This window comes from Lissotriton helveticus, chromosome 6, assembly GCF_964261635.1.
Source record: "Lissotriton helveticus chromosome 6, aLisHel1.1, whole genome shotgun sequence".
Lineage (NCBI taxonomy): Eukaryota > Metazoa > Chordata > Amphibia > Caudata > Salamandridae > Lissotriton > Lissotriton helveticus.
Window position 1 is genome coordinate 32930878 of NC_136067.1, and position 26827 is coordinate 32957704.

Genomic DNA, 26827 nt, shown 5'->3' on the forward strand with positions numbered 1-26827 from the left:
CCCTACGTTATTTAACGTATATGTGGCCCCTCTGGCAGAGATTATAAGATCTTACGGGTTCTCCCCAATTTCCTACGCTGACGATACTCAGCTGTTGTTTCCCTTTCATACCATCACACCTGCAGTCATGCAATCTTTTCAAAACGGCATGAGAGCGGTGGCCGGTTGGATGGCCCAGAACTTCCTCCAATGCAATGTGACCAAAACGGAGGTCATGTTGTTTGGAGGGGCCACTCTGCTTTGGTCGCCAGATTGGTGGCCACCTGAGCTAGGACCTGTCCCAGCACCCAAACAGACCATCAAAAATGTGGGGGTACGCATGGACCAAAATCTGATTATGAAAGATCACGTCAGCCAGGTCACGGGAACGTGTTTCAGCACAATTGGTCTTCTACGGCGTATCTTCCCTTTCCTACCAAACACCTATAGGAAAACGCTGGTACAGGCACTAGTCCTTGGACGGGTGGACTATTGTAATAGTCTACTCATTTCCGCCAACCAGGAACAACTACGCAGACTGCAGGTGGTGCAGAATACCGCGGCAAGACTCATCCTGAATGCCCCTCCTCGCACCCCTTCCCGTCCTCTCCTTTCCCACCTCCACTGGCTCCCTGTACAACAGAGGGTAAATTTCAAACTCTGCTGTATCATGCATAAGTGCATCTATGGATCTGGTCCCAAATATCTAAAAGATATTTTCTTTCCCTATTCTCCCGGTCGTGCTCTGCGATCCAGCAATACCATGTTGCTGCATGTACCGAAAGTTACCAGAGCTAGACAGGGTGGCCGAGCACCTTCCCTTAAAGGCCCCCTGCTGTGGAACTCCCTCCCTCCGCAGCTGAGACAAATCTCCAATCTTTTTTCCTTTAGGAAGAAACTAAAAACTCTCCTGTTTACATCAGATTAATCTGGCCTCTCTTTCAGTCACCCCTTCACTATAATTTTGTCCAACTCATACAGTAGCCACGCGCGGAGATACCCCTTCGGGGCTGATTCAGGCGCGATATAAGAATTTAAATAAATAAATAAATAATAAATAGCAGGACCAAAAGCACTGTCCCTTACAGAGCCGGCTGGGTCTACAGATGTTTTTTGAAGCTTAAAAACTCTGTGCAATCCCTAATGTGCAAGGGGGGCTGGTTCCAATGGAGTGGCGCAAGGTGTGACAAAGAAAGGACTGTATTTTAAAGTTTGAATAGGGTGTGGTCGAAGCAGACATTGATGGCTGGATCTAAGGTTTCTTTGAGGGCAGTAAGAGACTATTAGAACATTGGAATGTTGGGAGCTCCATTGAAAACAATGGAGTGCTCCGGACTTCCAATCCCCTCGCGCTCCCATAAGGCTTTGTTCTTTTTTGTTAGAACATTCTGCCCTCTAGTGGCAGAATGTACTAATAGCCTTCTAGCCCTTCATGGCTGGGCTATACCGCTATTAAAGTCCCTCTCCCTTGTTAAAGGCCCTCGTCTTCGGCTCAGGGCCCTTAACGCTGGAGAGGGCCTTTAATAGCCGGTATAGTCCTCTACAGCGGGCTATAAGGCTATAGTCTATCCTTAAAGAAAGTATATGCCGGGTTGTGCTGGGTACAAAGGACATCATATGAAATGCGCCCTATGGACATGATATTATTAATAACTCTGGCATTCTATGCCTTCGAAGTAGAAAAAGTCCCTACTGTGGCTCCTTAATAACACGTCCTTATCTAAAAAAACTTCCATGTCCACTTACAAACTACCCTGGGGGGGAGGGACAACATAAAATGCAAAACACCTGTCTGTAATGCAGGGCTGTGAGTTTTATGACAAAATGGACCATTATTCCTAAAAATGTGCTTCGAGTTAGCACTGGAGGGAAGTGGACGCTGATGAAAGGCCCTATTAAACAGCCCCAATGGGGTGAGGAACATTTTCCGCATTCTAGGGGCAGTGCCAAGCGACCATAAAGATTTGCCATACTTTCTTCTCTTTGAAGGCGAGGCATGGAGGGCTCCTTTAGAAGGGAGGGGAGAGGGGGCTGCCCCACCAGCCCCAGTCCTCCACATCCAATCAAGGCACATTGCTGGCCAGAGGCCTGTGACCGGCTCCTTTCCATGGGTGAGGAGCCCTGTCGTGAGCAGAGCTGTTTTGTTACCGTACACTGAAAGAATATTGTGGTTTCATGATCCTATACGTGCTCTGCGGCCTTGTGTCTCTGTGTGGTTCTGCCACCTTGTGTCTCTGTATTGGTCTGTGGCCTTGTGTCTCTGTGTGGTTCTGCCACCTTGTGTCTCTGTATGGTTCTGCCACCTTGTGTCTCTGTATGGGTCTGTGGCCTTGTGTCTCTGTGTGGGTCTGCGGCCTTGTGTCTCTGTATGGGTCTGCGGCCTTGTGTCTCTGTGTGGGTCTGCGGCCTTGTGTCTCTGTATGGGTCTGCGGCCTTGTGTCTCTATATGGGTCTGCGGCCTTGTGTCTCTGTATGGGTCTGTGGCCTTGTGTCTCTGTATGGGTCTGCGGCCTTGTGTCTCTGTATGGGTCTGCGGTCTTGTGTCTCTTAATGGGTCTGCCGCCTTGTGTCTCTGTATGGGTCTGCGGCCTTGTGTCTCTGTATGGGTCTGCGGTCTTCTGTCTCTTAATGGGTCTGCCGCCTTGTGTCTCTGTATGGGTCTGTGGCCTTGTGTCTCTGTATGGGTCTGCGGCCTTGTGTCTCTGTGTGGGTCTGCGGCCTTGTGTCTCTGTATGGGTCTGTGGTCTTGTGTCTCTGTATGGGTCTGCGGCCTTGTGTCTCTGTGTGGGTCTGCGGCCATGTGTCTCTATATGGGTCTGCGGCCTTATGTCTCTGTATGGGTCTGCGGCCTTGTGTCTCTGTATGGTTCTGCCACCTTGTGTCTCTATATGGATCAGCAGCCTTGTGTCTCTGTATGGGTCTGTGGTCTTGTGTCTCTGTGTGGGCCTGCAGCCTTGTGTCTCTGTATGGGTCTGTGGTCTTGTGTCTCTGTGTGGGTCTGCGGCCTTGTGTCTCTGTGTGGGTCTGCGGCCTTGTGTCTCTGTATGGGTCTGCGGCCTTGTGTCTCTGTATGGGTCTGCGGCCTTGTGTCTCTGTATGGGTCTGCGGCCTTGTGTCTCTGTATGGGTCTGCAGTCTTCTGTCTCTTAATGGGTCTGCCGCCTTGTGTCTCTGTATGGTTCTGCCACCTTGTGTCTCTGTATGGGTCTGTGGCCATGTGTCTCTGTATGGGTCTGTGGTCTTGTGTCTCTGTGTGGGTCTGCGGCCTTGTGTCTCTGTATGGGTCTGCGGCCTTGTGTCTCTGTGTGGGTCTGCGGCCTTGTGTCTCTGTATGGTTCTGCCACCTTGTGTCTCTGTATGAGTCTGTGGGCTTGTGTCTCTGTATGGGTCTGTGGTCTTGTGTCTCTGTGTGGGTCTGCGGCCTTGTGTCTCTGTATGGGTCTGCGGCCTTGTGTCTCTGTGTGGGTCTGCGGCCTTGTGTCTCTGTGTGGGTCTGCGGCCTTGTGTCTCTGTGTGGGTCTGCGGCCTTGTGTCTCTGTGTGGGTCTGCGGCCTTGTGTCTCTGTATGGGTCTGTGGTCTTGTGTCTCTGTGTGGGTCTGCGGCCTTGTGTCTCTGTGTGGGTCTGCGGCCTTGTGTCTCTGTGTGGGTCTGTGGCCGTGTGTCTCTGTATGGGTCTGCGGCCATGTGTCTCTATATGGGTCTGCGGCCTTATGTCTCTGTATGGGTCTGTGGTCTTGTGTCTCTGTATGGGTCTGTGGTCTTGTGTCTCTGTATGGGTCTGTGGCCTTGTGTCTCTGTATGGGTCTGTGGCCTTGTGTCTCTGTATGGGTCTGCGGCCTTATGTCTCTGTATGGGTCTGCGGCCTTGTGTCTCTGTATGGGTCTGCGGCCTTGTGTCTCTGTATGGGTCTGTGGGCTTATGTCTCTGTATGGGTCTGTGGTCTTGTGTCTCTGTATGGGTCTGTGGTCTTGTGTCTCTATATGGGTCCGCGGCCTTGTGTCTCTGTATGGGTCCGCGGCATTGTGTCTCTGTATGGGTCTGTGGCCTTGTGTCTCTGTATGGATCTGTGGCCTTGTGTCTCTGTGTGGGTCTGTGGTCTTGTGTCTCTGTATGGGTCTGTGGTCTTGTGTCACTGTATGGGTCTGTGGTCTTGTGTCTCTGTATGGGTCTGTGGTCTTGTGTCTCTATATGGGTCCGCGGCCTTGTGTCTCTGTATGGGTCTGTGACCTTGTGTCTCTGTATGGATCTGTGGCCTTGTGTCTCTGTATGGGTCTGTGGTCTTGTGTCTCTGTATGGATCTGTGGCCTTGTGTCTCTGTATGGGTCTGTGGCCTTGTGTCTCTGTATGGGTCTGTGGCCTTGTGTCTCTGTATGGGTCTGCGGCCTTGTGTCTCTGTATGGGTCTGTGGGCTTATGTCTCTGTATGGGTCTGTGGTCTTGTGTCTCTGTATGGGTCTGTGGTCTTGTGTCTCTATATGGGTCCGCGGCCTTGTGTCTCTGTATGGGTCCGCGGCCTTGTGTCTCTGTATGGGTCTGTGGCCTTGTGTCTCTGTATGGATCTGTGGCCTTGTGTCTCTGTGTGGGTCTGTGGTCTTGTGTCTCTATATGGGTCTGCGGCCTTATGTCTCTGTATGGGTCTGCGGCCTTGTGTCTCTGTATGGGTCTGTGGCCTTGTGTATCTGTATGGGTCTGTGGCCTTGTGTCTCTCTGTGGTTCTGCGGCCTTGTGTCTCTGTATGGGTCTGCGGCCTTGTGTCTCTTTGTGGGTCTGCGGCCTTGTGTCTCTATATGGGTCTGTGGGCTTGTGTCTCTAAATGGGTCTGTGGGCTTGTGTCTCTATATCAGTCTGCGGCCATGTGTCTCTATATGGGTCTGCAGCCTTGTGTCTCTGTATGGGTCTGTGACCTTGTGTCTCTGTATGGGTCTGTGGGCTTGTGTCTATGTATGGGTCTGCGGCCATGTGTCTTTATATGGGTCTGTGGGCTTGTGTCTCTATATGGGTCTGCGGCCATGTGTCTCTGTATGGGTCTGCGGCCTTGTGTCTCTGTATGGGTCTGCGGCCTTGTGTCTCTGTATGGGTCTGCGGCCTTGTGTCTCTCTGTGGTTCTGTGTCCTTGTGTCTCTGTATGGGTCTGCGGCCTTGTGTCTCTCTGTGGTTCTGCTGCCTTGTGTCTCTGTATGGGTCTGTGGCCTTGTGTCTCTGTATGGGTCTGTGGCCTTGTGTCTCTGTATGGGTCTGTGGCCTTGTGTCTCTGTGTGGGTCTGTGGGCTTGTGTCTCTAAATGGGTCTGTGGGCTTGTGTCTCTATATCAGTCTGCGGCCATGTGTCTCTATATGGGTCTGCAGCCTTGTGTCTCTCTGCGGGTCTGCAGCCTTGTGTCTCTGTATGGGTCTGCAGCCTTGTGTCTCTGTATGGGTCTGCGGCCATGTGTCTCTATATGGGTCTGTGGGCTTGTGTCTCTATATGGGTCTGTGGGCTTGTGTCTCTATATCGGTCTGCGGCCATGTGTCTCTATATGGGTCTGCAGCCTTGTGTCTCTCTGCGGGTCTGCAGCCTTGTGTCTCTATATGGGTCTGCGGGCTTGTGTCTCTCTGTGGGTCTGGGCCTTGTGTCTCTGCGGGTCTGCAGCCTTGTGTCTCTATATGGGTCTGCAGGCTTGTGTCTCTCTGTGGGTCTGCGGCCTTGTGTCTCTGTATGGGTCAGTGGCCTTGTGTCTCTGTATGGGTCAGTGGCCTTGTGTCTCTGTATGGGTCTGTGGCCTTGTGTCTCTGTGTGGGTCTGCAGCTTGAATCTGCGGCCTTGTGTCTCTATATGGGTCTGCGGCCTTGTGTCTCTACATGGGTCTGCGGCTTGAATCTGCGGTCTTGTGTCTCTGTATGGGTCGTTAGCCTTGTGCCTCTGTAGAGTCTGTGGGCTTGTGTCTCTGTATGGGTCTATGGGCTTGTGTCTCTGTATGGGTCTGTGGCCTTGTGTCTCTGTATGGGTCTGTGGGCTTCTGTCTCTGTTTGAGTCTATGGCCTTGTGTCTCTGTATGGATCAGCAGCCTTGTGTCTCTGTATGGGTCTGTGTCCTTGTGTCTCTGTGTTGGTCTGCGGCCTTGTGACTCTGTATGGGTCTGCGGCCCTGTGTCTCTGTATGGGTCTGTGACCTTGTGTCTCTGTATGGGTCTGTGGCCTTGTGTCTCTGTATGGGTCTGCAGCCTTGTGTCTCTTAGTGGGTCTGCGGGCTTGTGTCTCTATGTGGGTCTGTGGCCTTGTGTCTCTGTGTGGGTCTACGGCCTTGTGTCTCTATGCGGGTCTGTGGCCTTGTGTATCTGTGTGGGTCTGTGGCCTTTTGTCTCTGTATGGGTCTGCAGCCTTGTGTCTCTGTATGGGTCTATGGCCTTGTGTCTCTGTATGGGTCAGCTGCCTTGTGTCTCTGTATGGGTCTGCGGCCTTGTGTCTCTGTATGGGTCAGTGGCCTTGTGTCTCTGTATGGGTCAGTGGCCTTGTGTCTCTGTATGGGTCTGTGGCCTTGTGTCTCTGTATGGGTCTGTGGGCTTGTGTCTCTGTATGGGTCTGTGGGCTTGTGTCTCTGTATGGGTCTATGGCCTTGTGTCTCTGTATGGGTCAGCAGCCTTGTGTCTTTGTATGGGTCTGTGGCCTTGTGTCTCTGTATGGGTCTGTGGCCTTATGTCTCTGTATGGGTCTGTGGGCTTGTGTCTCTGTATGTGTCTGTGGGCTTGTGTCTCTGTATGGGTCTATGGCCTTGTGTCTCTGTATGGGTCAGCAGCCTTGTGTCTTTGTATGGGTCAGCGGCCTTTTGTCTCTGTATGGGTCTGTGGCCTTGTGTCTCTGTATGGGTCTGTGGGCTTGTGTCTCTGTATGGGTCTGTGGCCTTGTGTCTCTGTATGGGTCAGCGGCCTTGTGTCTCTGTATGGGTCTGTGGGCTTGTGCCTCTTTATGGGTCTGTGGGCTTGTGTCTCTGTATGAGTCTGTGTCCTTGTGTCTCTGTGTGGGTCTGTGGCCTTGTGTCTCTGTATGGGTCTGTGGCCTTGTGTCTCTGTATGGGTCTGTGGCCTTGTGTCTCTGTATGGGTCTAAGGCCTTGTGTCTCTGTATGGGTCAGCGGCCTTGTGTCTCTGTATGGGTCTGCTGCCTTGTGTCTCTGTATGGGTCTGTGGCCTTGTGTCTCTGTATGGGTCTGTGGCCTTGTGTCTCTGTATGGGTCTGCGGCCTTGTGTCTCTGTATGGGTCTGTGGCCTTGTGTCTCTGTATGGGTCTATGGCCTTGTGTCTCTGTATGGGTCAGTGGCCTTGTGTCTCTGTATGGGTCTGTGGCCTTGTGTATCTGTGTGGGTCTGTGTCCTTATGTCTCTGTATGGGTCTGTGGGCTTGTGTCTCTGTATGGGTCAGCAGCCTTGTGTCTCTGTTTGGGTCAGCAGCCTTGTGTCTCTGTGTGGGTCTGTGGCCGTGTGTCTCTGTATGGGTCTGCGGCCATGTGTCTCTATATGGGTCTGCGGCCTTATGTCTCTGTATGGGTCTGTGGTCTTGTGTCTCTGTATGGGTCTGTGGTCTTGTGTCTCTGTATGGGTCTGTGGCCTTGTGTCTCTGTATGGGTCTGTGGCCTTGTGTCTCTGTATGGGTCTGCGGCCTTATGTCTCTGTATGGGTCTGCGGCCTTGTGTCTCTGTATGGGTCTGCGGCCTTGTGTCTCTGTATGGGTCTGTGGGCTTATGTCTCTGTATGGGTCTGTGGTCTTGTGTCTCTGTATGGGTCTGTGGTCTTGTGTCTCTATATGGGTCCGCGGCCTTGTGTCTCTGTATGGGTCCGCGGCATTGTGTCTCTGTATGGGTCTGTGGCCTTGTGTCTCTGTATGGATCTGTGGCCTTGTGTCTCTGTGTGGGTCTGTGGTCTTGTGTCTCTGTATGGGTCTGTGGTCTTGTGTCACTGTATGGGTCTGTGGTCTTGTGTCTCTGTATGGGTCTGTGGTCTTGTGTCTCTATATGGGTCCGCGGCCTTGTGTCTCTGTATGGGTCTGTGACCTTGTGTCTCTGTATGGATCTGTGGCCTTGTGTCTCTGTATGGGTCTGTGGTCTTGTGTCTCTGTATGGATCTGTGGCCTTGTGTCTCTGTATGGGTCTGTGGCCTTGTGTCTCTGTATGGGTCTGTGGCCTTGTGTCTCTGTATGGGTCTGCGGCCTTGTGTCTCCGTATGGGTCTGTGGGCTTATGTCTCTGTATGGGTCTGTGGTCTTGTGTCTCTGTATGGGTCTGTGGTCTTGTGTCTCTATATGGGTCCGCGGCCTTGTGTCTCTGTATGGGTCCGCGGCCTTGTGTCTCTGTATGGGTCTGTGGCCTTGTGTCTCTGTATGGATCTGTGGCCTTGTGTCTCTGTGTGGGTCTGTGGTCTTGTGTCTCTATATGGGTCTGCGGCCTTATGTCTCTGTATGGGTCTGCGGCCTTGTGTCTCTGTATGGGTCTGTGGCCTTGTGTATCTGTATGGGTCTGTGGCCTTGTGTCTCTCTGTGGTTCTGCGGCCTTGTGTCTCTGTATGGGTCTGCGGCCTTGTGTCTCTTTGTGGGTCTGCGGCCTTGTGTCTCTATATGGGTCTGTGGGCTTGTGTCTCTAAATGGGTCTGTGGGCTTGTGTCTCTATATCAGTCTGCGGCCATGTGTCTCTATATGGGTCTGCAGCCTTGTGTCTCTGTATGGGTCTGTGACCTTGTGTCTCTGTATGGGTCTGTGGGCTTGTGTCTATGTATGGGTCTGCGGCCATGTGTCTTTATATGGGTCTGTGGGCTTGTGTCTCTATATGGGTCTGCGGCCATGTGTCTCTGTATGGGTCTGCGGCCTTGTGTCTCTGTATGGGTCTGCGGCCTTGTGTCTCTGTATGGGTCTGCGGCCTTGTGTCTCTCTGTGGTTCTGTGTCCTTGTGTCTCTGTATGGGTCTGCGGCCTTGTGTCTCTCTGTGGTTCTGCTGCCTTGTGTCTCTGTATGGGTCTGTGGCCTTGTGTCTCTGTATGGGTCTGTGGCCTTGTGTCTCTGTATGGGTCTGTGGCCTTGTGTCTCTGTGTGGGTCTGTGGGCTTGTGTCTCTAAATGGGTCTGTGGGCTTGTGTCTCTATATCAGTCTGCGGCCATGTGTCTCTATATGGGTCTGCAGCCTTGTGTCTCTCTGCGGGTCTGCAGCCTTGTGTCTCTGTATGGGTCTGCAGCCTTGTGTCTCTGTATGGGTCTGCGGCCATGTGTCTCTATATGGGTCTGTGGGCTTGTGTCTCTATATGGGTCTGTGGGCTTGTGTCTCTATATCGGTCTGCGGCCATGTGTCTCTATATGGGTCTGCAGCCTTGTGTCTCTCTGCGGGTCTGCAGCCTTGTGTCTCTATATGGGTCTGCGGGCTTGTGTCTCTCTGTGGGTCTGGGCCTTGTGTCTCTGCGGGTCTGCAGCCTTGTGTCTCTATATGGGTCTGCAGGCTTGTGTCTCTCTGTGGGTCTGCGGCCTTGTGTCTCTGTATGGGTCAGTGGCCTTGTGTCTCTGTATGGGTCAGTGGCCTTGTGTCTCTGTATGGGTCTGTGGCCTTGTGTCTCTGTGTGGGTCTGCAGCTTGAATCTGCGGCCTTGTGTCTCTATATGGGTCTGCGGCCTTGTGTCTCTACATGGGTCTGCGGCTTGAATCTGCGGTCTTGTGTCTCTGTATGGGTCTTTAGCCTTGTGCCTCTGTAGAGTCTGTGGGCTTGTGTCTCTGTATGGGTCTATGGGCTTGTGTCTCTGTATGGGTCTGTGGCCTTGTGTCTCTGTATGGGTCTGTGGGCTTCTGTCTCTGTTTGAGTCTATGGCCTTGTGTCTCTGTATGGATCAGCAGCCTTGTGTCTCTGTATGGGTCTGTGTCCTTGTGTCTCTGTGTTGGTCTGCGGCCTTGTGACTCTGTATGGGTCTGCGGCCCTGTGTCTCTGTATGGGTCTGTGGCCTTGTGTCTCTGTATGGGTCTGTGGCCTTGTGTCTCTGTATGGGTCTGCAGCCTTGTGTCTCTTAGTGGGTCTGCGGGCTTGTGTCTCTATGTGGGTCTGTGGCCTTGTGTCTCTGTGTGGGTCTACGGCCTTGTGTCTCTATGCGGGTCTGTGGCCTTGTGTATCTGTGTGGGTCTGTGGCCTTTTGTCTCTGTATGGGTCTGCAGCCTTGTGTCTCTGTATGGGTCTATGGCCTTGTGTCTCTGTATGGGTCAGCTGCCTTGTGTCTCTGTATGGGTCTGCGGCCTTGTGTCTCTGTATGGGTCAGTGGCCTTGTGTCTCTGTATGGGTCAGTGGCCTTGTGTCTCTGTATGGGTCTGTGGCCTTGTGTCTCTGTATGGGTCTGTGGGCTTGTGTCTCTGTATGGGTCTGTGGGCTTGTGTCTCTGTATGGGTCTATGGCCTTGTGTCTCTGTATGGGTCAGCAGCCTTGTGTCTTTGTATGGGTCTGTGGCCTTGTGTCTCTGTATGGGTCTGTGGCCTTATGTCTCTGTATGGGTCTGTGGGCTTGTGTCTCTGTATGTGTCTGTGGGCTTGTGTCTCTGTATGGGTCTATGGCCTTGTGTCTCTGTATGGGTCAGCAGCCTTGTGTCTTTGTATGGGTCAGCAGCCTTTTGTCTCTGTATGGGTCTGTGGCCTTGTGTCTCTGTATGGGTCTGTGGGCTTGTGTCTCTGTATGGGTCTGTGGCCTTGTGTCTCTGTATGGGTCAGCGGCCTTGTGTCTCTGTATGGGTCTGTGGGCTTGTGCCTCTTTATGGGTCTGTGGGCTTGTGTCTCTGTATGAGTCTGTGTCCTTGTGTCTCTGTGTGGGTCTGTGGCCTTGTGTCTCTGTATGGGTCTGTGGCCTTGTGTCTCTGTATGGGTCTGTGGCCTTGTGTCTCTGTATGGGTCTAAGGCCTTGTGTCTCTGTATGGGTCAGCGGCCTTGTGTCTCTGTATGGGTCTGCTGCCTTGTGTCTCTGTATGGGTCTGTGGCCTTGTGTCTCTGTATGGGTCTGTGGCCTTGTGTCTCTGTATGGGTCTGCGGCCTTGTGTCTCTGTATGGGTCTGTGGCCTTGTGTCTCTGTATGGGTCTATGGCCTTGTGTCTCTGTATGGGTCAGTGGCCTTGTGTCTCTGTATGGGTCTGTGGCCTTGTGTATCTGTGTGGGTCTGTGTCCTTATGTCTCTGTATGGGTCTGTGGGCTTGTGTCTCTGTATGGGTCAGCAGCCTTGTGTCTCTGTTTGGGTCAGCAGCCTTGTGTCTCTGTAAGGGTCTGTGGCCTTGTGTCTCTGTATGGGTCTGTGGCCTTGTGTCTCTGTATGGGTCTGTGGCCTTGTGTCGCTGTATGGGTCTGTGGGCTTGTGTCTCTGTATGGGTTTATGGCCTTGTGTCTCTGTATGGGTCATCGGCCTTGAGTCTCTGTATGGGTCTGTGGCCTTGTGTCTCTGTATGGGTCTGTGGCCTTGTGTCTCTGTATGGGTCTGTGGCCTTGTGTCTCTGTATGGGTCTGCGGCCTTGTGTCTTTGTATGGGTCTGTGGGCTTGTGTCTCTGTATGGGTCTGCGGCCTTGTGTCTCTGTATGGGTCTGCGGCCTTGTGTCTCTGTATGAGTCTGTGGCCTTGTGTCTCTGTATGGGTCTGTGGCCTTGTGTCTCTGTATGGGTCTGTGGGCTTGTGTCTCTGTATGGGTCTGCGGCCTTGTGTCTCTGTATGGGTCTGTGACCTTATGTCTCTGTATGGGTCAGCGGCCTTGTGTCTCTGTATGGGTCTGTGGGCTTATGTCTCTGTATGGGTCTGTGGCCTTGTGTCTCTGTATGGGTCTGTGGCCTTGTGTCTCTGTATGGGTCTGTGGCCTTGTGTCTCTGTATGGGTCTGTGGCCGTGTGTCTCTGTATGAGTCTGTGGGCTTGTGTCTCTGTATGGGTCTGTGGCCTTGTGTCTCTGTATGGGTCAGCGGCCTTGTGTCTCTGTATGGGTCTGTGGGCTTATGTCTCTGTATGGGTCTGTGGCCTTGTGTCTCTGTATGGGTCTGTGGCCTTGTGTCTCTGTATGGGTCTGTGGCCTTGTGTCTCTGTATGGGTCTGTGGCCGTGTGTCTCTGTATGAGTCTGTGGGCTTGTGTCTCTGTATGGGTCTGTGGCCTTGTGTCTCTGTATGGGTCAGCATCCTTGTGTCTCTGTATGGGTCTGTGGCCTTGTGTCTCTGTATTGGTCTGTGGGCTTGTGTCTCTGTATGGGTCAGTGGCCTTGTGTCTCTGTATGGCTCTGTGGCCTTGTGTCTCTGTATGGGTCTGTGACCTTGTGTCTCTGTATGAGTCTGTGGGCTTGTGTCTCTGTATGGGTCTGTGGCCTTGTGTCTCTGTATGGGTCTGTGGCCTTTTGTCTCTGTATGGGTCTGTGGCCTTGTGTCTCTGTATGGGTCAGCAGCCTTGTGGCTCTGTATGGGTCTGTGGCCTTGTGTCTCTGTATGGGTCTGTGGGCTTGTGTCTCTGTATGGGTCAGTGGCCTTGTGTCTCTGTATGGATCTGTGGCCTTGTGTCCCTGTATGGGTCAGTGGGCTTGTGTCTCTGTATGGGTCTGTGGCCATGTGTCTCTGTGTGGGTCTGCAGCTTGAATCTGCGGTCTTGTGTCTCTATATGGGTCTGCGGTCTTCTGTCTCTTTATGGGTCTGCGGCTTGTATCTGCGATCTTATGTCTCTGCATGGGTCTGTGGCAATTTGTCTCTATATGGGTCTGCAGCCTTGTGTCTCTGTATGGGTCTGTGGCCTTGTGTCTCTGTATGGGTCTGTGGCCTTGTGTCTCTGTATGGGTCTATGGCCTTGTGTCTCTGTATGGGTCAGCGGCCTTATGTCTCTGTATGGGTCTGTGGCCTTGTGTCTCTGTATGGGTCTGTGGCCTTGTGTCTCTGTATGGGTCTGCTGCCTTGTGTCTCTGTATGGGTCTGTGGCCTTGTGTCTCTGTATGGGTCTGTGGCCTTGTGTCTCTGTATGGGTCTGTGGCCTTGTGTCTCTGTATGGGTCTGCTGCCTTGTGTCTCTGTATGGCTCTGTGGCCTTGTGTCTCTGTATGGGCCCGCGGCCTTGTGTCTCTGTATGGGTCTGTGGGCTTATGTCTCTGTATGGGTCTGTGGCCTTGTGTCTCTGTATGGGTCTGTGGCCTTGTGTCTCTGTATGGGTCAGCAGCCTTGTGTCTCTGTATGGGTCTGTGGCCGTGTGTCTCTGTATGGGTCTGTGTGCTTGTGTCTCTGTATGGGTCTGTGGGCTTGTGTCTCTGTATGGGTCTGCGGCCTTGTGTCTCTGTATGGGTCTGTGGGCTTATGTCTCTGTATGGGTCTGTGGCCTTGTGTCTCTGTATGGGTCTGTGGCCTTGTGTCGCTGTATGGGTCTGTGGGCTTGTGTCTCTGTATGGGTCTGTGACCTTGTGTCTCTGTATGGGTCTGTGGCTTTGTGTCTCTGTATGGGTCTGTGGCCTTGTGTCTCTGTATGGGTCTGTGACCTTGTGTCTCTGTATGGGTCTGTGGCCTTGTGTCTCTGTATGGGTCTGTGGGCTTGTGTCTCTGTATGGGTTTATGGCTTGTGTCTCTGTATGGGTCATCGGCCTTGTGTCTCTGTATGGGTCTGTGGCCTTGTGTCTCTGTAAGGGTCTGTGGCCTTGTGTCTCTGTATGGGTCTGTGGCCTTGTGTCTCTGTATGGGTCTGTGGGCTTGTGTCTCTGTATGGGTTTATGGCCTTGTGTCTCTGTATGGGTCATCGGCCTTGTGTCTCTGTATGGGTCTGTGGCTTTGTGTCTCTGTATGGGTCTGTGGCCTTGTGTCTCTGTATGGGTCTGTGACCTTGTGTCTCTGTATGGGTCTGTGGCCTTGTGTGTCTGTATGGGTCTGTGGGCTTGTGTCTCTGTATGGGTTTATGGCCTTGTGTCTCTGTATGGGTCATCGGCCTTGTGTCTCTGTATGGGTCTGTGGCCTTGTGTCTCTGTATGGGTCTGTGGCCTTGTGTCTCTGTATGGGTCTGTGGTCTTGTGTCTCTGTATGGGTCTGCGGCCTTGTGTCTCTGTATGGGTCTGTGGCCTTGTGTCTCTGTATGGGTCTGTGGCCGTGTGTCTCTGTATGGGTCTGTGTGCTTGTGTCTCTGTATGGGTCTGTGGGCTTGTGTCTCTGTATGGGTCTGCGGCCTTGTGTCTCTGTATGGGTCTGTGGGCTTATGTCTCTGTATGGGTCTGTGGCCTTGTGTCTCTGTATGGGTCTGTGGCCTTGTGTCTCTGTATGGGTCTGTGGCCTTGTGTCTCTGTATGGGTCTGTGGCCTTGTGTCTCTGTATGGGTCAGCAGCCTTGTGTCTCTGTATGGGTCTGTGGCCTTGTGTCTCTGTATGGGTCTGTGGCCTTGTGTCTCTGTATGGGTCTGTGGTCTTGTGTCTCTGTATGGGTCTGTGGCCTTGTGTCTCTGTATGGGTCTGTGGCCTTGTGTCTCTGTATGGGTCTGTGGCCTTGTGTCTCTGTATGGGTCAGTGGCCTTGTGTCTCTGTATGGGTCAGTGGCCTTGTGTCTCTGTATGGGTCTGTGGCCTTGTGTCTCTGTATGGGTCTGTGGCCTTGTGTCTCTGTATGGGTCTGTGGCCTTGTGTCTCTGTATGGGTCTGTGGCCTTGTGTCTCTGTATGGGTCTGTGGCCTTGTGTCTAGTATGGGTCAGCAGCCTTGTGGCTCTGTATGGGTCTGTGGCCTTGTGTCTCTGTATGGGTCTGTGGGCTTGTGTCTCTGTATGGGTCAGTGGCCTTGTGTCTCTGTATGGGTCTGTGGCCTTGTGTCTCTGTATGGGTCTGTGACCTTGTGTCTCTGTATGGGTCTGTGGGCTTGTGTCTCTGTATGGGTCTGTGGCCATGTGTTTCTGTGTGGGTCTGCGGTCTTCTGTCTCTTAATGGGTCTGCGGCTTGAATCTGCGGTCTTGTGTCTCTATATGGGTCTGCGGTCTTCTGTCTCTTAATGGGTCTGCGGCTTGTATCTGCGGTCTTGTGTCTCTGTGTGGGTCTGCAGCTTGAATCTGCGGTCTTGTGTCTCTGTGTGGGTCTGCGGCTTGAATCTGCGGTCTTGTGTCTCTATATGGGTCTGCGGTCTTTTGTCTCTTTATGGGTCTGCGGCTTGTATCTGCGGTCTTCTGTCTCTTAATGGGTCTGTGGCTTGAATCTGCGGTCTTGTGTCTCTGCATGGGTCTGTGGCTATGTGTCTCTATATGGGTCTGCAGCCTTCTGTCTCTTAATGGGTCTGCGGCTTGAATCTGCGGTCTTGTGTCTCTGCATGGGTCTGTGGCCTTGTGTCTCTGTATGGGTCTGTGGCCTTGTGTCTCTGTATGGGTCAGCGGTCTTGTGTCTCTGTATGGGTCTGTGGCCTTGTGTCTCTGTATGGGTCTGTGACCTTGTGTCTCTGTATGGGTCAGCGGCCTTGTGTCTTTGTATGGGTCTGTGGCTTTGTGTCTCTGTATGGGTCTGTGGCCTTGTGTCTCTGTATGGGTCTGTGACCTTGTGTCTCTGTATGGGTCTGTGGCCTTGTGTCGCTGTATGGGTCTGTGGGCTTGTGTCTCTGTATGGGTCTGTGACCTTGTGTCTCTGTATGGGTCTGTGGCTTTGTGTCTCTGTATGGGTCTGTGGCCTTGTGTCTCTGTATGGGTCTGTGACCTTGTGTCTCTGTATGGGTCTGTGGCCTTGTGTCTCTGTATGGGTCTGTGGGCTTGTGTCTCTGTATGGGTTTATGGCTTGTGTCTCTGTATGGGTCATCGGCCTTGTGTCTCTGTATGGGTCTGCGGCCTTGTGTCTTTGTATGGGTCTGTGGGCTTGTGTCTCTGTATGGGTCTGCGGCCTTGTGTCTCTGTATGGGTCTGCGGCCTTGTGTCTCTGTATGAGTCTGTGGCCTTGTGTCTCTGTATGGGTCTGTGGCCTTGTGTCTCTGTATGGGTCTGTGGGCTTGTGTCTCTGTATGGGTCTGCGGCCTTGTGTCTCTGTATGGGTCTGTGACCTTATGTCTCTGTATGGGTCAGCGGACTTGTGTCTCTGTATGGGTCTGTGGGCTTATGTCTCTGTATGGGTCTGTGGCCTTGTGTCTCTGTATGGGTCTGTGGCCTTGTGTCTCTGTATGGGTCTGTGGCCTTGTGTCTCTGTATGGGTCTGTGGCCGTGTGTCTCTGTATGAGTCTGTGGGCTTGTGTCTCTGTATGGGTCTGTGGCCTTGTGTCTCTGTATGGGTCAGCGGCCTTGTGTCTCTGTATGGGTCTGTGGGCTTATGTCTCTGTATGGGTCTGTGGCCTTGTGTCTCTGTATGGGTCTGTGGCCTTGTGTCTCTGTATGGGTCTGTGGCCTTGTGTCTCTGTATGGGTCTGTGGCCGTGTGTCTCTGTATGAGTCTGTGGGCTTGTGTCTCTGTATGGGTCTGTGGCCTTGTGTCTCTGTATGGGTCAGCATCCTTGTGTCTCTGTATGGGTCTGTGGCCTTGTGTCTCTGTATTGGTCTGTGGGCTTGTGTCTCTGTATGGGTCAGTGGCCTTGTGTCTCTGTATGGCTCTGTGGCCTTGTGTCTCTGTATGGGTCTGTGACCTTGTGTCTCTGTATGAGTCTGTGGGCTTGTGTCTCTGTATGGGTCTGTGGCCTTGTGTCTCTGTATGGGTCTGTGGCCTTTTGTCTCTGTATGGGTCTGTGGCCTTGTGTCTCTGTATGGGTCAGCAGCCTTGTGGCTCTGTATGGGTCTGTGGCCTTGTGTCTCTGTATGGGTCTGTGGGCTTGTGTCTCTGTATGGGTCAGTGGCCTTGTGTCTCTGTATGGGTCTGTGGCCTTGTGTCCCTGTATGGGTCAGTGGGCTTGTGTCTCTGTATGGGTCTGTGGCCATGTGTCTCTGTGTGGGTCTGCAGCTTGAATCTGCGGTCTTGTGTCTCTATATGGGTCTGCGGTCTTCTGTCTCTTTATGGGTCTGCGGCTTGTATCTGCGATCTTATGTCTCTGCATGGGTCTGTGGCAATTTGTCTCTATATGGGTCTGCAGCCTTGTGTCTCTGTATGGGTCTGTGGCCTTGTGTCTCTGTATGGGTCTGTGGCCTTGTGTCTCTGTATGGGTCTATGGCCTTGTGTCTCTGTATGGGTCAGCGGCCTTATGTCTCTGTATGGGTCTGTGGCCTTGTGTCTCTGTATGGGTCTGTGGCCTTGTGTCTCTGTATGGGTCTGCTGCCTTGTGTCTCTGTATGGGTCTGTGGCCTTGTGTCTCTGTATGGGTCTGTGGCCTTGTGTCTCTGTATGGGTCTGTGGCCTTGTGTCTCTGTATGGGTCTGCTGCCTTGTGTCTCTGTATGGCTCTGTGGCCTTGTGTCTCTGTATGGGCCCGCGGCCTTGTGTCTCTGTATGGGTCTGTGGGCTTATGTCTCTGTATGGGTCTGTGGCCTTGTGTCTCTGTATGGGTCTGTGGCCTTGTGTCTCTGTATGGGTCAGCAGCCTTGTGTCTCTGTATGGGTCTGTGGCCGTGTGTCTCTGTATGGGTCTGTGTGCTTGTGTCTCTGTATGGGTCTGTGGGCTTGTGTCTCTGTATGGGTCTGTGGCCTTGTGTCTCTGTATGGGTCTGTGGGCTTATGTCTCTGTATGGGTCTGTGGCCTTGTGTCTCTGTATGGGTCTGTGGCCTTGTGTCGCTGTATGGGTCTGTGGGCTTGTGTCTCTGTATGGGTCTGTGACCTTGTGTCTCTGTATGGGTCTGTGGCTTTGTGTCTCTGTATGGGTCTGTGGCCTTGTGTCTCTGTATGGGTCTGTGACCTTGTGTCTCTGTATGGGTCTGTGGCCTTGTGTCTCTGTATGGGTCTGTGGGCTTGTGTCTCTGTATGGGTTTATGGCTTGTGTCTCTGTATGGGTCATCGGCCTTGTGTCTCTGTATGGGTCTGTGGCCTTGTGTCTCTGTAAGGGTCTGTGGCCTTGTGTCTCTGTATGGGTCTGTGGCCTTGTGTCTCTGTATGGGTCTGTGGGCTTGTGTCTCTGTATGGGTTTATGGCCTTGTGTCTCTGTATGGGTCATCGGCCTTGTGTCTCTGTATGGGTCTGTGGCTTTGTGTCTCTGTATGGGTCTGTGGCCTTGTGTCTCTGTATGGGTCTGTGACCTTGTGTCTCTGTATGGGTCTGTGGCCTTGTGTGTCTGTATGGGTCTGTGGGCTTGTGTCTCTGTATGGGTTTATGGCCTTGTGTCTCTGTATGGGTCATCGGCCTTGTGTCTCTGTATGGGTCTGTGGCCTTGTGTCTCTGTATGGGTCTGTGGCCTTGTGTCTCTGTATGGGTCTGTGGTCTTGTGTCTCTGTATGGGTCTGCGGCCTTGTGTCTCTGTATGGGTCTGTGGCCTTGTGTCTCTGTATGGGTCTGTGGCCGTGTGTCTCTGTATGGGTCTGTGTGCTTGTGTCTCTGTATGGGTCTGTGGGCTTGTGTCTCTGTATGGGTCTGCGGCCTTGTGTCTCTGTATGGGTCTGTGGGCTTATGTCTCTGTATGGGTCTGTGGCCTTGTGTCTCTGTATGGGTCTGTGGCCTTGTGTCTCTGTATGGGTCTGTGGCCTTGTGTCTCTGTATGGGTCTGTGGCCTTGTGTCTCTGTATGGGTCAGCAGCCTTGTGTCTCTGTATGGGTCTGTGGCCTTGTGTCTCTGTATGGGTCTGTGGCCTTGTGTCTCTGTATGGGTCTGTGGCCTTGTGTCTCTGTATGGGTCTGTGGTCTTGTGTCTCTGTATGGGTCTGTGGCCTTGTGTCTCTGTATGGGTCTGTGGCCTTGTGTCTCTGTATGGGTCTGTGGCCTTGTGTCTCTGTATGGGTCAGTGGCCTTGTGTCTCTGTATGGGTCAGTGGCCTTGTGTCTCTGTATGGGTCTGTGGCCTTGTGTCTCTGTATGGGTCTGTGGCCTTGTGTCTCTGTATGGGTCTGTGGCCTTGTGTCTCTGTATGGGTCTGTGGCCTTGTGTCTCTGTATGGGTCTGTGGCCTTGTGTCTAGTATGGGTCAGCAGCCTTGTGGCTCTGTATGGGTCTGTGGCCTTGTGTCTCTGTATGGGTCTGTGGGCTTGTGTCTCTGTATGGGTCAGTGGCCTTGTGTCTCTGTATGGGTCTGTGGCCTTGTGTCTCTGTATGGGTCTGTGACCTTGTGTCTCTGTATGGGTCTGTGGGCTTGTGTCTCTGTATGGGTCTGTGGCCATGTGTTTCTGTGTGGGTCTGCGGTCTTCTGTCTCTTAATGGGTCTGCGGCTTGAATCTGCGGTCTTGTGTCTCTATATGGGTCTGCGGTCTTCTGTCTCTTAATGGGTCTGCGGCTTGTATCTGCGGTCTTGTGTCTCTGTGTGGGTCTGCAGCTTGAATCTGCGGTCTTGTGTCTCTGTGTGGGTCTGCGGCTTGAATCTGCGGTCTTGTGTCTCTATATGGGTCTGCGGTCTTTTGTCTCTTTATGGGTCTGCGGCTTGTATCTGCGGTCTTCTGTCTCTTAATGGGTCTGTGGCTTGAATCTGCGGTCTTGTGTCTCTGCATGGGTCTGTGGCTATGTGTCTCTATATGGGTCTGCAGCCTTCTGTCTCTTAATGGGTCTGCGGCTTGAATCTGCGGTCTTGTGTCTCTGCATGGGTCTGTGGCCTTGTGTCTCTGTATGGGTCTGTGGCCTTGTGTCTCTGTATGGGTCAGCGGTCTTGTGTCTCTGTATGGGTCTGTGGCCTTGTGTCTCTGTATGGGTCTGTGACCTTGTGTCTCTGTATGGGTCAGCGGCCTTGTGTCTTTGTATGGGTCTGTGGCTTTGTGTCTCTGTATGGGTCTGTGGCCTTGTGTCTCTGTATGGGTCTGTGACCTTGTGTCTCTGTATGGGTCTGTGGCCTTGTGTCGCTGTATGGGTCTGTGGGCTTGTGTCTCTGTATGGGTCTGTGACCTTGTGTCTCTGTATGGGTCTGTGGCTTTGTGTCTCTGTATGGGTCTGTGGCCTTGTGTCTCTGTATGGGTCTGTGACCTTGTGTCTCTGTATGGGTCTGTGGCCTTGTGTCTCTGTATGGGTCTGTGGGCTTGTGTCTCTGTATGGGTTTATGGCTTGTGTCTCTGTATGGGTCATCGGCCTTGTGTCTCTGTATGGGTCTGTGGCCTTGTGTCTCTGTATGGGTCTGTGGCCTTGTGTCTCTGTATGGGTCTGTGGCCTTGTGTCTCTGTATGGGTCTGTGGGCTTGTGTCTCTGTATGGGTTTATGGCCTTGTGTCTCTGTATGGGTCATTGGCCTTGTGTCTCTGTATGGGTCTGTGGCTTTGTGTCTCTGTATGGGTCTGTGGCCTTGTGTCTCTGTATGGGTCTGTGACCTTGTGTCTCTGTATGGGTCTGTGGCCTTGTGTCTCTGTATGGGTCTGTGGGCTTGTGTCTCTGTATGGGTTTATGGCCTTGTGTCTCTGTATGGGTCATCGGCCTTGTGTCTCTGTATGGGTCTGTGGCCTTGTGTCTCTGTATGGGTCTGTGGCCTTGTGTCTCTGTATGGGTCTGTGGTCTTGTGTCTCTGTATGGGTCTGCGGCCTTGTGTCTCTGTATGGGTCTGTGGCCTTGTGTCTCTGTATGGGTCTGTGGCCGTGTGTCTCTGTATGGGTCTGTGTGCTTGTGTCTCTGTATGGGTCTGTGGGCTTGTGTCTCTGTATGGGTCTGCGGCCTTGTGTCTCTGTATGGGTCTGTGGGCTTATGTCTCTGTATGGGTCTGTGGCCTTGTTTCTCTGTATGGGTCTGTGGCCTTGTGTCTCTGTATGGGTCTGTGGCCTTGTGTCTCTGTATGGGTCTGTGGCCTTGTGTCTCTGTATGGGTCAGCAGCCTTGTGTCTCTGTATGGGTCTGTGGCCTTGTGTCTCTGTATGGGTCTGTGGCCTTGTGTCTCTGTATGGGTCTGTGGCCTTGTGTCTCTGTATGGGTCTGTGGTCTTGTGTCTCTGTATGGGTCTGTGGCCTTGTGTCTCTGTATGGGTCTGTGGCCTTGTGTCTCTGTATGGGTCTGTGGCCTTGTGTCTCTGTATGGGTCAGTGGCCTTGTGTCTCTGTATGGGTCTGTGGCCTTGTGTCTCTGTATGGGTCTGTGGCCTTATGTCTCTGTATGGGTCTGTGGCCTTGTGTCTCTGTATGGGTCTGTGGCCTTGTGTCTCTGTATGGGTCTGTGGCCTTGTGTCTCTGTATGGGTCAGCAGCCTTGTGTCTCTGTATGGGTATGTGGCCTTGTGTCTCTGTATGGGTCTGTGGCCTTGTGTCTCTGTATGGGTCTGTGGCCTTGTGTCTCTGTATGGGTCTGTGGGCTTGTGTCTCTGTATGGGTCTGTGGCCTTGTGTCTCTGTATGGGTCTGTGGCCTTGTGTCTCTGTATGGGTCTGTGGCCTTGTGTCTCTGTATGGGTCAGTGGCCTTGTGTCTCTGTATGGGTCTGTGGCCTTGTGTCTCTGTATGGGTCTGTGACCTTGTGTCTCTGTATGGGTCTGTGGCCATGTGTCTCTGCATGGGTCTGCAGCTTGAATCTGCGGTCTTGTGTCTCTATATGGGTCTGTGGCTTGAATCTGCGGTCTTGTGTCTCTATATGGGTCTGCGGTCTTTTGTCTCTTTATGGGTCTGCGGCTTGTATCTGCAGCCTTCAGTCTCTTAATGGGTCTGCGGCTTGAATCTGCGGTCTTGTGTCTCTGTGTGGGTCTGGGGTCTTGTGTCTCTGTGTGGGTCTGCAGCTTGAATCTGCGGTCTTGTTTCTCTGTGTGGGTCTGGGGTCTTGTGTCTCTGTGTGGGTCTGCGGCTTGAATCTGCGGTCTTGTGTCTCTATATGGGTCTGCGGTCTTTTGTCTCTTTATGGGTCTGCAGCTTGTATCTGCTGTCTTCTGTCTCTTAATGGGTCTCTGGCTTGAATCTGCGGACTTGTGCTCTCGGTATGGGTCTGTGGCCTTGTGTCTCTGTATGGGTCTGTGGCCTTGTGTCTCTGTATGGGTCAGCAGCCTTGTGTCTCTGTATGGGTCTGTGGCCTTGTGTCTCTCTATGGGTCTGTGGGCTTGTGTCTCTGTATTGGTCTGTGGCCTTGTGTCTCTGTGGCCTTGTGTCTATGTATGGGTCTGCGGGCTTGTGTCTCTATATGGGTCTGTGGGCTTGTGTCTCTGTATGGGTCTGTGGCCTTGTGTCTCTGTATGGGTCTGTGACCTTGTGTCTCTGTATGGGTCTGTGGCCTTGTGTCTCTATATGGGTCTGCAGCCTTCTGTCTCTTAATGGGTCTGTGGCTTGAATCTGAGGTCTTGTGTCTCTGCATGGGTCTGTGGCTATGTGTCTCTATATGGGTCTGCAGCCTTCTGTCTCTTAATGGGTCTGCGGCTTGAATCTGCGGTCTTGTGTCTCTGCATGGGTCTGTGGCCTTGTGTCTCTGTATGGGTCTGTGGCCTTGTGTCTCTGTATGGGTCAGCGGTCTTGTGTCTCTGTATGGGTCTGTGGCCTTGTGTCTCTGTATGGGTCTGTGACCTTGTGTCTCTGTATGGGTCAGCGGCCTTGTGTCTTTGTATGGGTCTGTGGCTTTGTGTCTCTGTACGGGTCTGTGGCCTTGTGTCTCTGTATGGGTCTGTGACCTTGTGTCTCTGTATGGGTCTGTGGCCTTGTGTCGCTGTATGGGTCTGTGGGCTTGTGTCTCTGTATGGGTCTGTGACCTTGTGTCTCTGTATGGGTCTGTGGCTTTGTGTCTCTGTATGGGTCTGTGGCCTTGTGTCTCTGTATGGGTCTGTGACCTTGTGTCTCTGTATGGGTCTGTGGCCTTGTGTCTCTGTATGGGTCTGTGGGCTTGTGTCTCTGTATGGGTTTATGGCTTGTGTCTCTGTATGGGTCATCGGCCTTGTGTCTCTGTATGGGTCTGTGGCCTTGTGTCTCTGTATGGGTCTGTGGCCTTGTGTCTCTGTATGGGTCTGTGGCCTTGTGTCTCTGTATGGGTCTGTGGGCTTGTGTCTCTGTATGGGTTTATGGCCTTGTGTCTCTGTATGGGTCATCGGCCTTGTGTCTCTGTATGGGTCTGTGGCTTTGTGTCTCTGTATGGGTCTGTGGCCTTGTGTCTCTGTATGGGTCTGTGACCTTGTGTCTCTGTATGGGTCTGTGGCCTTGTGTCTCTGTATGGGTCTGTGGGCTTGTGTCTCTGTATGGGTTTATGGCCTTGTGTCTCTGTATGGGTCATCGGCCTTGTGTCTCTGTATGGGTCTGTGGCCTTGGTTCTCTGTATGGGTCTGTGGCCGTGTGTCTCTGTATGGGTCTGTGGCCTTGTGTCTCTGTATGGGTCTGTGGTCTTGTGTCTCTGTATGGGTCTGCGGCCTTGTGTCTCTGTATGGGTCTGTGGCCTTGTGTCTCTGTATGGGTCTGTGGCCGTGTGTCTCTGTATGGGTCTGTGTGCTTGTGTCTCTGTATGGGTCTGTGGGCTTGTGTCTCTGTATGGGTCTGCGGCCTTGTGTCTCTGTATGGGTCTGTGGGCTTATGTCTCTGTATGGGTCTGTGGCCTTGTGTCTCTGTATGGGTCTGTGGCCTTGTGTCTCTGTATGGGTCTGTGGGCTTGTGTCTCTGTATGGGTCTGTGGCCTTGTGTCTCTGTATGGGTCTGTGGCCTTGTGTCTCTGTATGGGTCAGTGGCCTTGTGTCTCTGTATGGGTCTGTGGCCTTGTGTCTCTGTATGGGTCTGTGGCCTTGTGTCTCTGTATGGGTCTGTGGCCTTGTGTCTCTGTATGGGTCTGTGGCCTTGTGTCTCTGTATTGGTCTGTGGCCTTGTGTCTCTGTATGGGTCAGCAGCCTTGTGTCTCTGTATGGGTCTGTGGCCTTGTGTCTCTGTATGGGTCTGTGGCCTTGTGTCTCTGTATGGGTCTGTGGCCTTGTGTCTCTGTATGGGTCTGTGGCCTTGTGTCTCTGTATGGGTCAGTGGCCTTGTGTCTCTTTATGGGTCTGTGGCCTTGTGTCTCTGTATGGGTCTGTGACCTTGTGTCTCTGTATGGGTCTGTGGCCATGTGTCTCTGCATGGGTCTGCAGCTTGAATCTGCGGTCTTGTGTCTCTATATGGGTCTGTGGCTTGAATCTGCGGTCTTGTGTCTCTATATGGGTGTGCGGTCTTTTGTCTCTTTATGGGTCTGCGGCTTGTATCTGCAGCCTTCAGTCTCTTAATGGGTCTGCGGCTTGAATCTGCGGTCTTGTGTCTCTGTGTGGGTCTGGGGTCTTGTGTCTCTGTGTGGGTCTGCAGCTTGAATCTGCGGTCTTGTTTCTCTGTGTGGGTCTGGGGTCTTGTGTCTCTGTGTGGGTCTGCGGCTTGAATCTGCGGTCTTGTGTCTCTATATGGGTCTGCGGTCTTTTGTCTCTTTATGGGTCTGCGGCTTGTATCTGCTGTCTTCTGTCTCTTAATGGGTCTCTGGCTTGAATCTGCGGACTTGTGCTCTCGGTATGGGTCTGTGGCCTTGTGTCTCTGTATGGGTCTGTGGCCTTGTGTCTCTGTATGGGTCAGCAGCCTTGTGTCTCTGTATGGGTCTGTGGCCTTGTGTCTCTCTATGGGTCTGTGGGCTTGTGTCTCTGTATTGGTCTGTGGCCTTGTGTCTCTGTGGCCTTGTGTCTATGTATGGGTCTGCGGGCTTGTGTCTCTATATGGGTCTGTGGGCTTGTGTCTCTGTATGGGTCTGTGGCCTTGTGTCTCTGTATGGGTCTGTGACCTTGTGTCTCTGTATGGGTCTGTGGCCTTGTGTCTCTGTATGGGTCTGTGGCCTTGTGTCTCTGTATGGGTCTGTGGGCTTGTGTCTCTGTATGGGTCTGTGGCCTTGTGTCTCTGTATGGGTCTGTGGCCTTGTGTCTCTGTATGGGTCAGCAGCCTTGTGTCTCTGTATGGGCCTGTGGCCTTGTGTCTCTGTATGGGTCTGTGGGCTTGTGTCTCTGTATTGGTCTGTGGCCTTATGTCTCTGTATGGGTCTGCGGGCATGTGTCTCTATATCGGTCTGTGGGATTGTGTCTCTGTATGGGTCTGCGGGCTTGTGTCTCTATATGGGTCAGTGGGCTTGTGTCTCTGTATGGGTCTGTGGCCTTGTGTCTCTGTATGGGTCTGTGACCTTGTGTCTCTGTATGGGTCTGTGGCCTTGTGTCTCTGTATGGGTCTGTGGGCTTGTGTCTCTGTATGGGTCTGTGGCCTTGTGTCTCCGTATGGGTCTGTGGCCTTGTGTCTCTGTATGGGTCAGCAGCCTTGTGTCTCTGTATGGGTCTGTGGCCTTGTGTCTCTGTATGGGTCTGTGGGCTTGTGTCTCTGTATTGGTCTGTGGCCTTGTGTCTCTGTATGGGTCTATGGCCTTGTGTCTCTGTATGGGTCTGTGGGCTTGTGTCTCTGTATGGGTCTGTGGCCTTGTGTCTCTGTATGGGTCAGCGGCCTTGTGTCTCTGTATGGGTCAGCGGCCTTGTGTCTCTGTATGGGTCAGCGGCCTTGTGTCTCTGTATGGGTCAGCGGCCTTGTGTCTCTGTATGGGTCTATGGCCTTGTGTCTCTGTATGGGTCTGTGGCCTTGTGTCTCTGTATGGGTCAGCGGCCTTGTGTCTCTGTATGGGTCAGCGGCCTTGTGTCTCTGTATGGGTCAGCGGCCTTGTGTCTCTGTATGGGTCAGCGGCCTTGTGTCTCTGTATGGGTCTGTGGGCTTGTGTCTCTGTATGGGTCTGTGGCCTTGTGTCTCTGCATGGGTCTGTGGCCTTGTGTCTCTGTATGGGTCAGCGGCCTTGTGTCTCTGTATGGGTCAGCGGCCTTGTGTCTCTGTATGGGTCAGCGGCCTTGTGTCTCTGTATGGGTCTATGGCCTTGTGTCTCTGTATGGGTCAGCGGCCTTGTGTCTCTGTATGGGTCTGTGGCCTTGTGTCTCTGTATGGGTCAGCGGCCTTGTGTCTCTGTATGGGTCAGCGGCCTTGTGTCTCTGTATGGGTCTGTGGGCTTGTGTCTCTGGATGGGTCTATGGCCTTGTGTCTCTGTATGGGTCAGCGGCCTTGTGTCTCTGTATGGGTCTGTGGCCTTGTGTCTCTGTATGGGTCAGCGGCCTTGTGTCTCTGTATGGGTCAGCGGCCTTGTGTCTCTGTATGGGTCTGTGGGCTTGTGTCTCTGGATGGGTCTGTGGCCTTGTGTCTCTGTATGGGTCTGTGGCCTTGTGTCTCTGTATGGGTCAGCGGCCTTGTGTCTCTGTATGGGTCAGCGGCCTTGTGTCTCTGTATGGGTCAGCGGCCTTGTGTCTCTGTATGGGTCTATGGCCTTGTGTCTCTGTATGGGTCAGCGGCCTTGTGTCTCTGTATGGGTCTGTGGCCTTGTGTCTCTGTATGGGTCTGTGGCCTTGTGTCTCTGTATGGGTCAGCGGCCTTGTGTCTCTGTATGGGTCAGCGGCCTTGTGTCTCTGTATGGGTCTGTGGGCTTGTGTCTCTGTATGGGTCTGTGGCCTTGTGTCTCTGTATGGGTCTGTGGCCTTGTGTCTCTGTATGGGTCTGTGGCCTTGTGTCTCTATATGGGCCCGCGGCCTTGTGTCTCTGTATGGGTCTGCGGCCTTGTGTCTCTGTATGGGTCTGTGGCCTTGTGTCTCTGTATGGGTCTGTGGCCTTGTGTCTCTGTATGGGTCAGCGGCCTTGTGTCTCTGTATGGGTCAGCGGCCTTGTGTCTCTGTATGGGTCTGTGGCCTTGTGTCTCTGTATGGGTCTGTGGCCTTGTGTCTCTGTATCGGTCAGCGGCCTTGTGTCTCTGTATGGGTCAGCGGCCTTGTGTCTCTGTATGGGTCAGCGGCCTTGTGTCTCTGTATGGGTCTGTGGCCTTGTGTCTCTGTATGGGTCTGTGGCCTTGTGTCTCTATATGGGCCCGCGGCCTTGTGACTCTGTATGGGTCTGTGGCCTTGTGTCTCTGTATGGGTCTATGGCCTTGTGTCTCTGTATGGGTCTGTGGCCTTGTGTC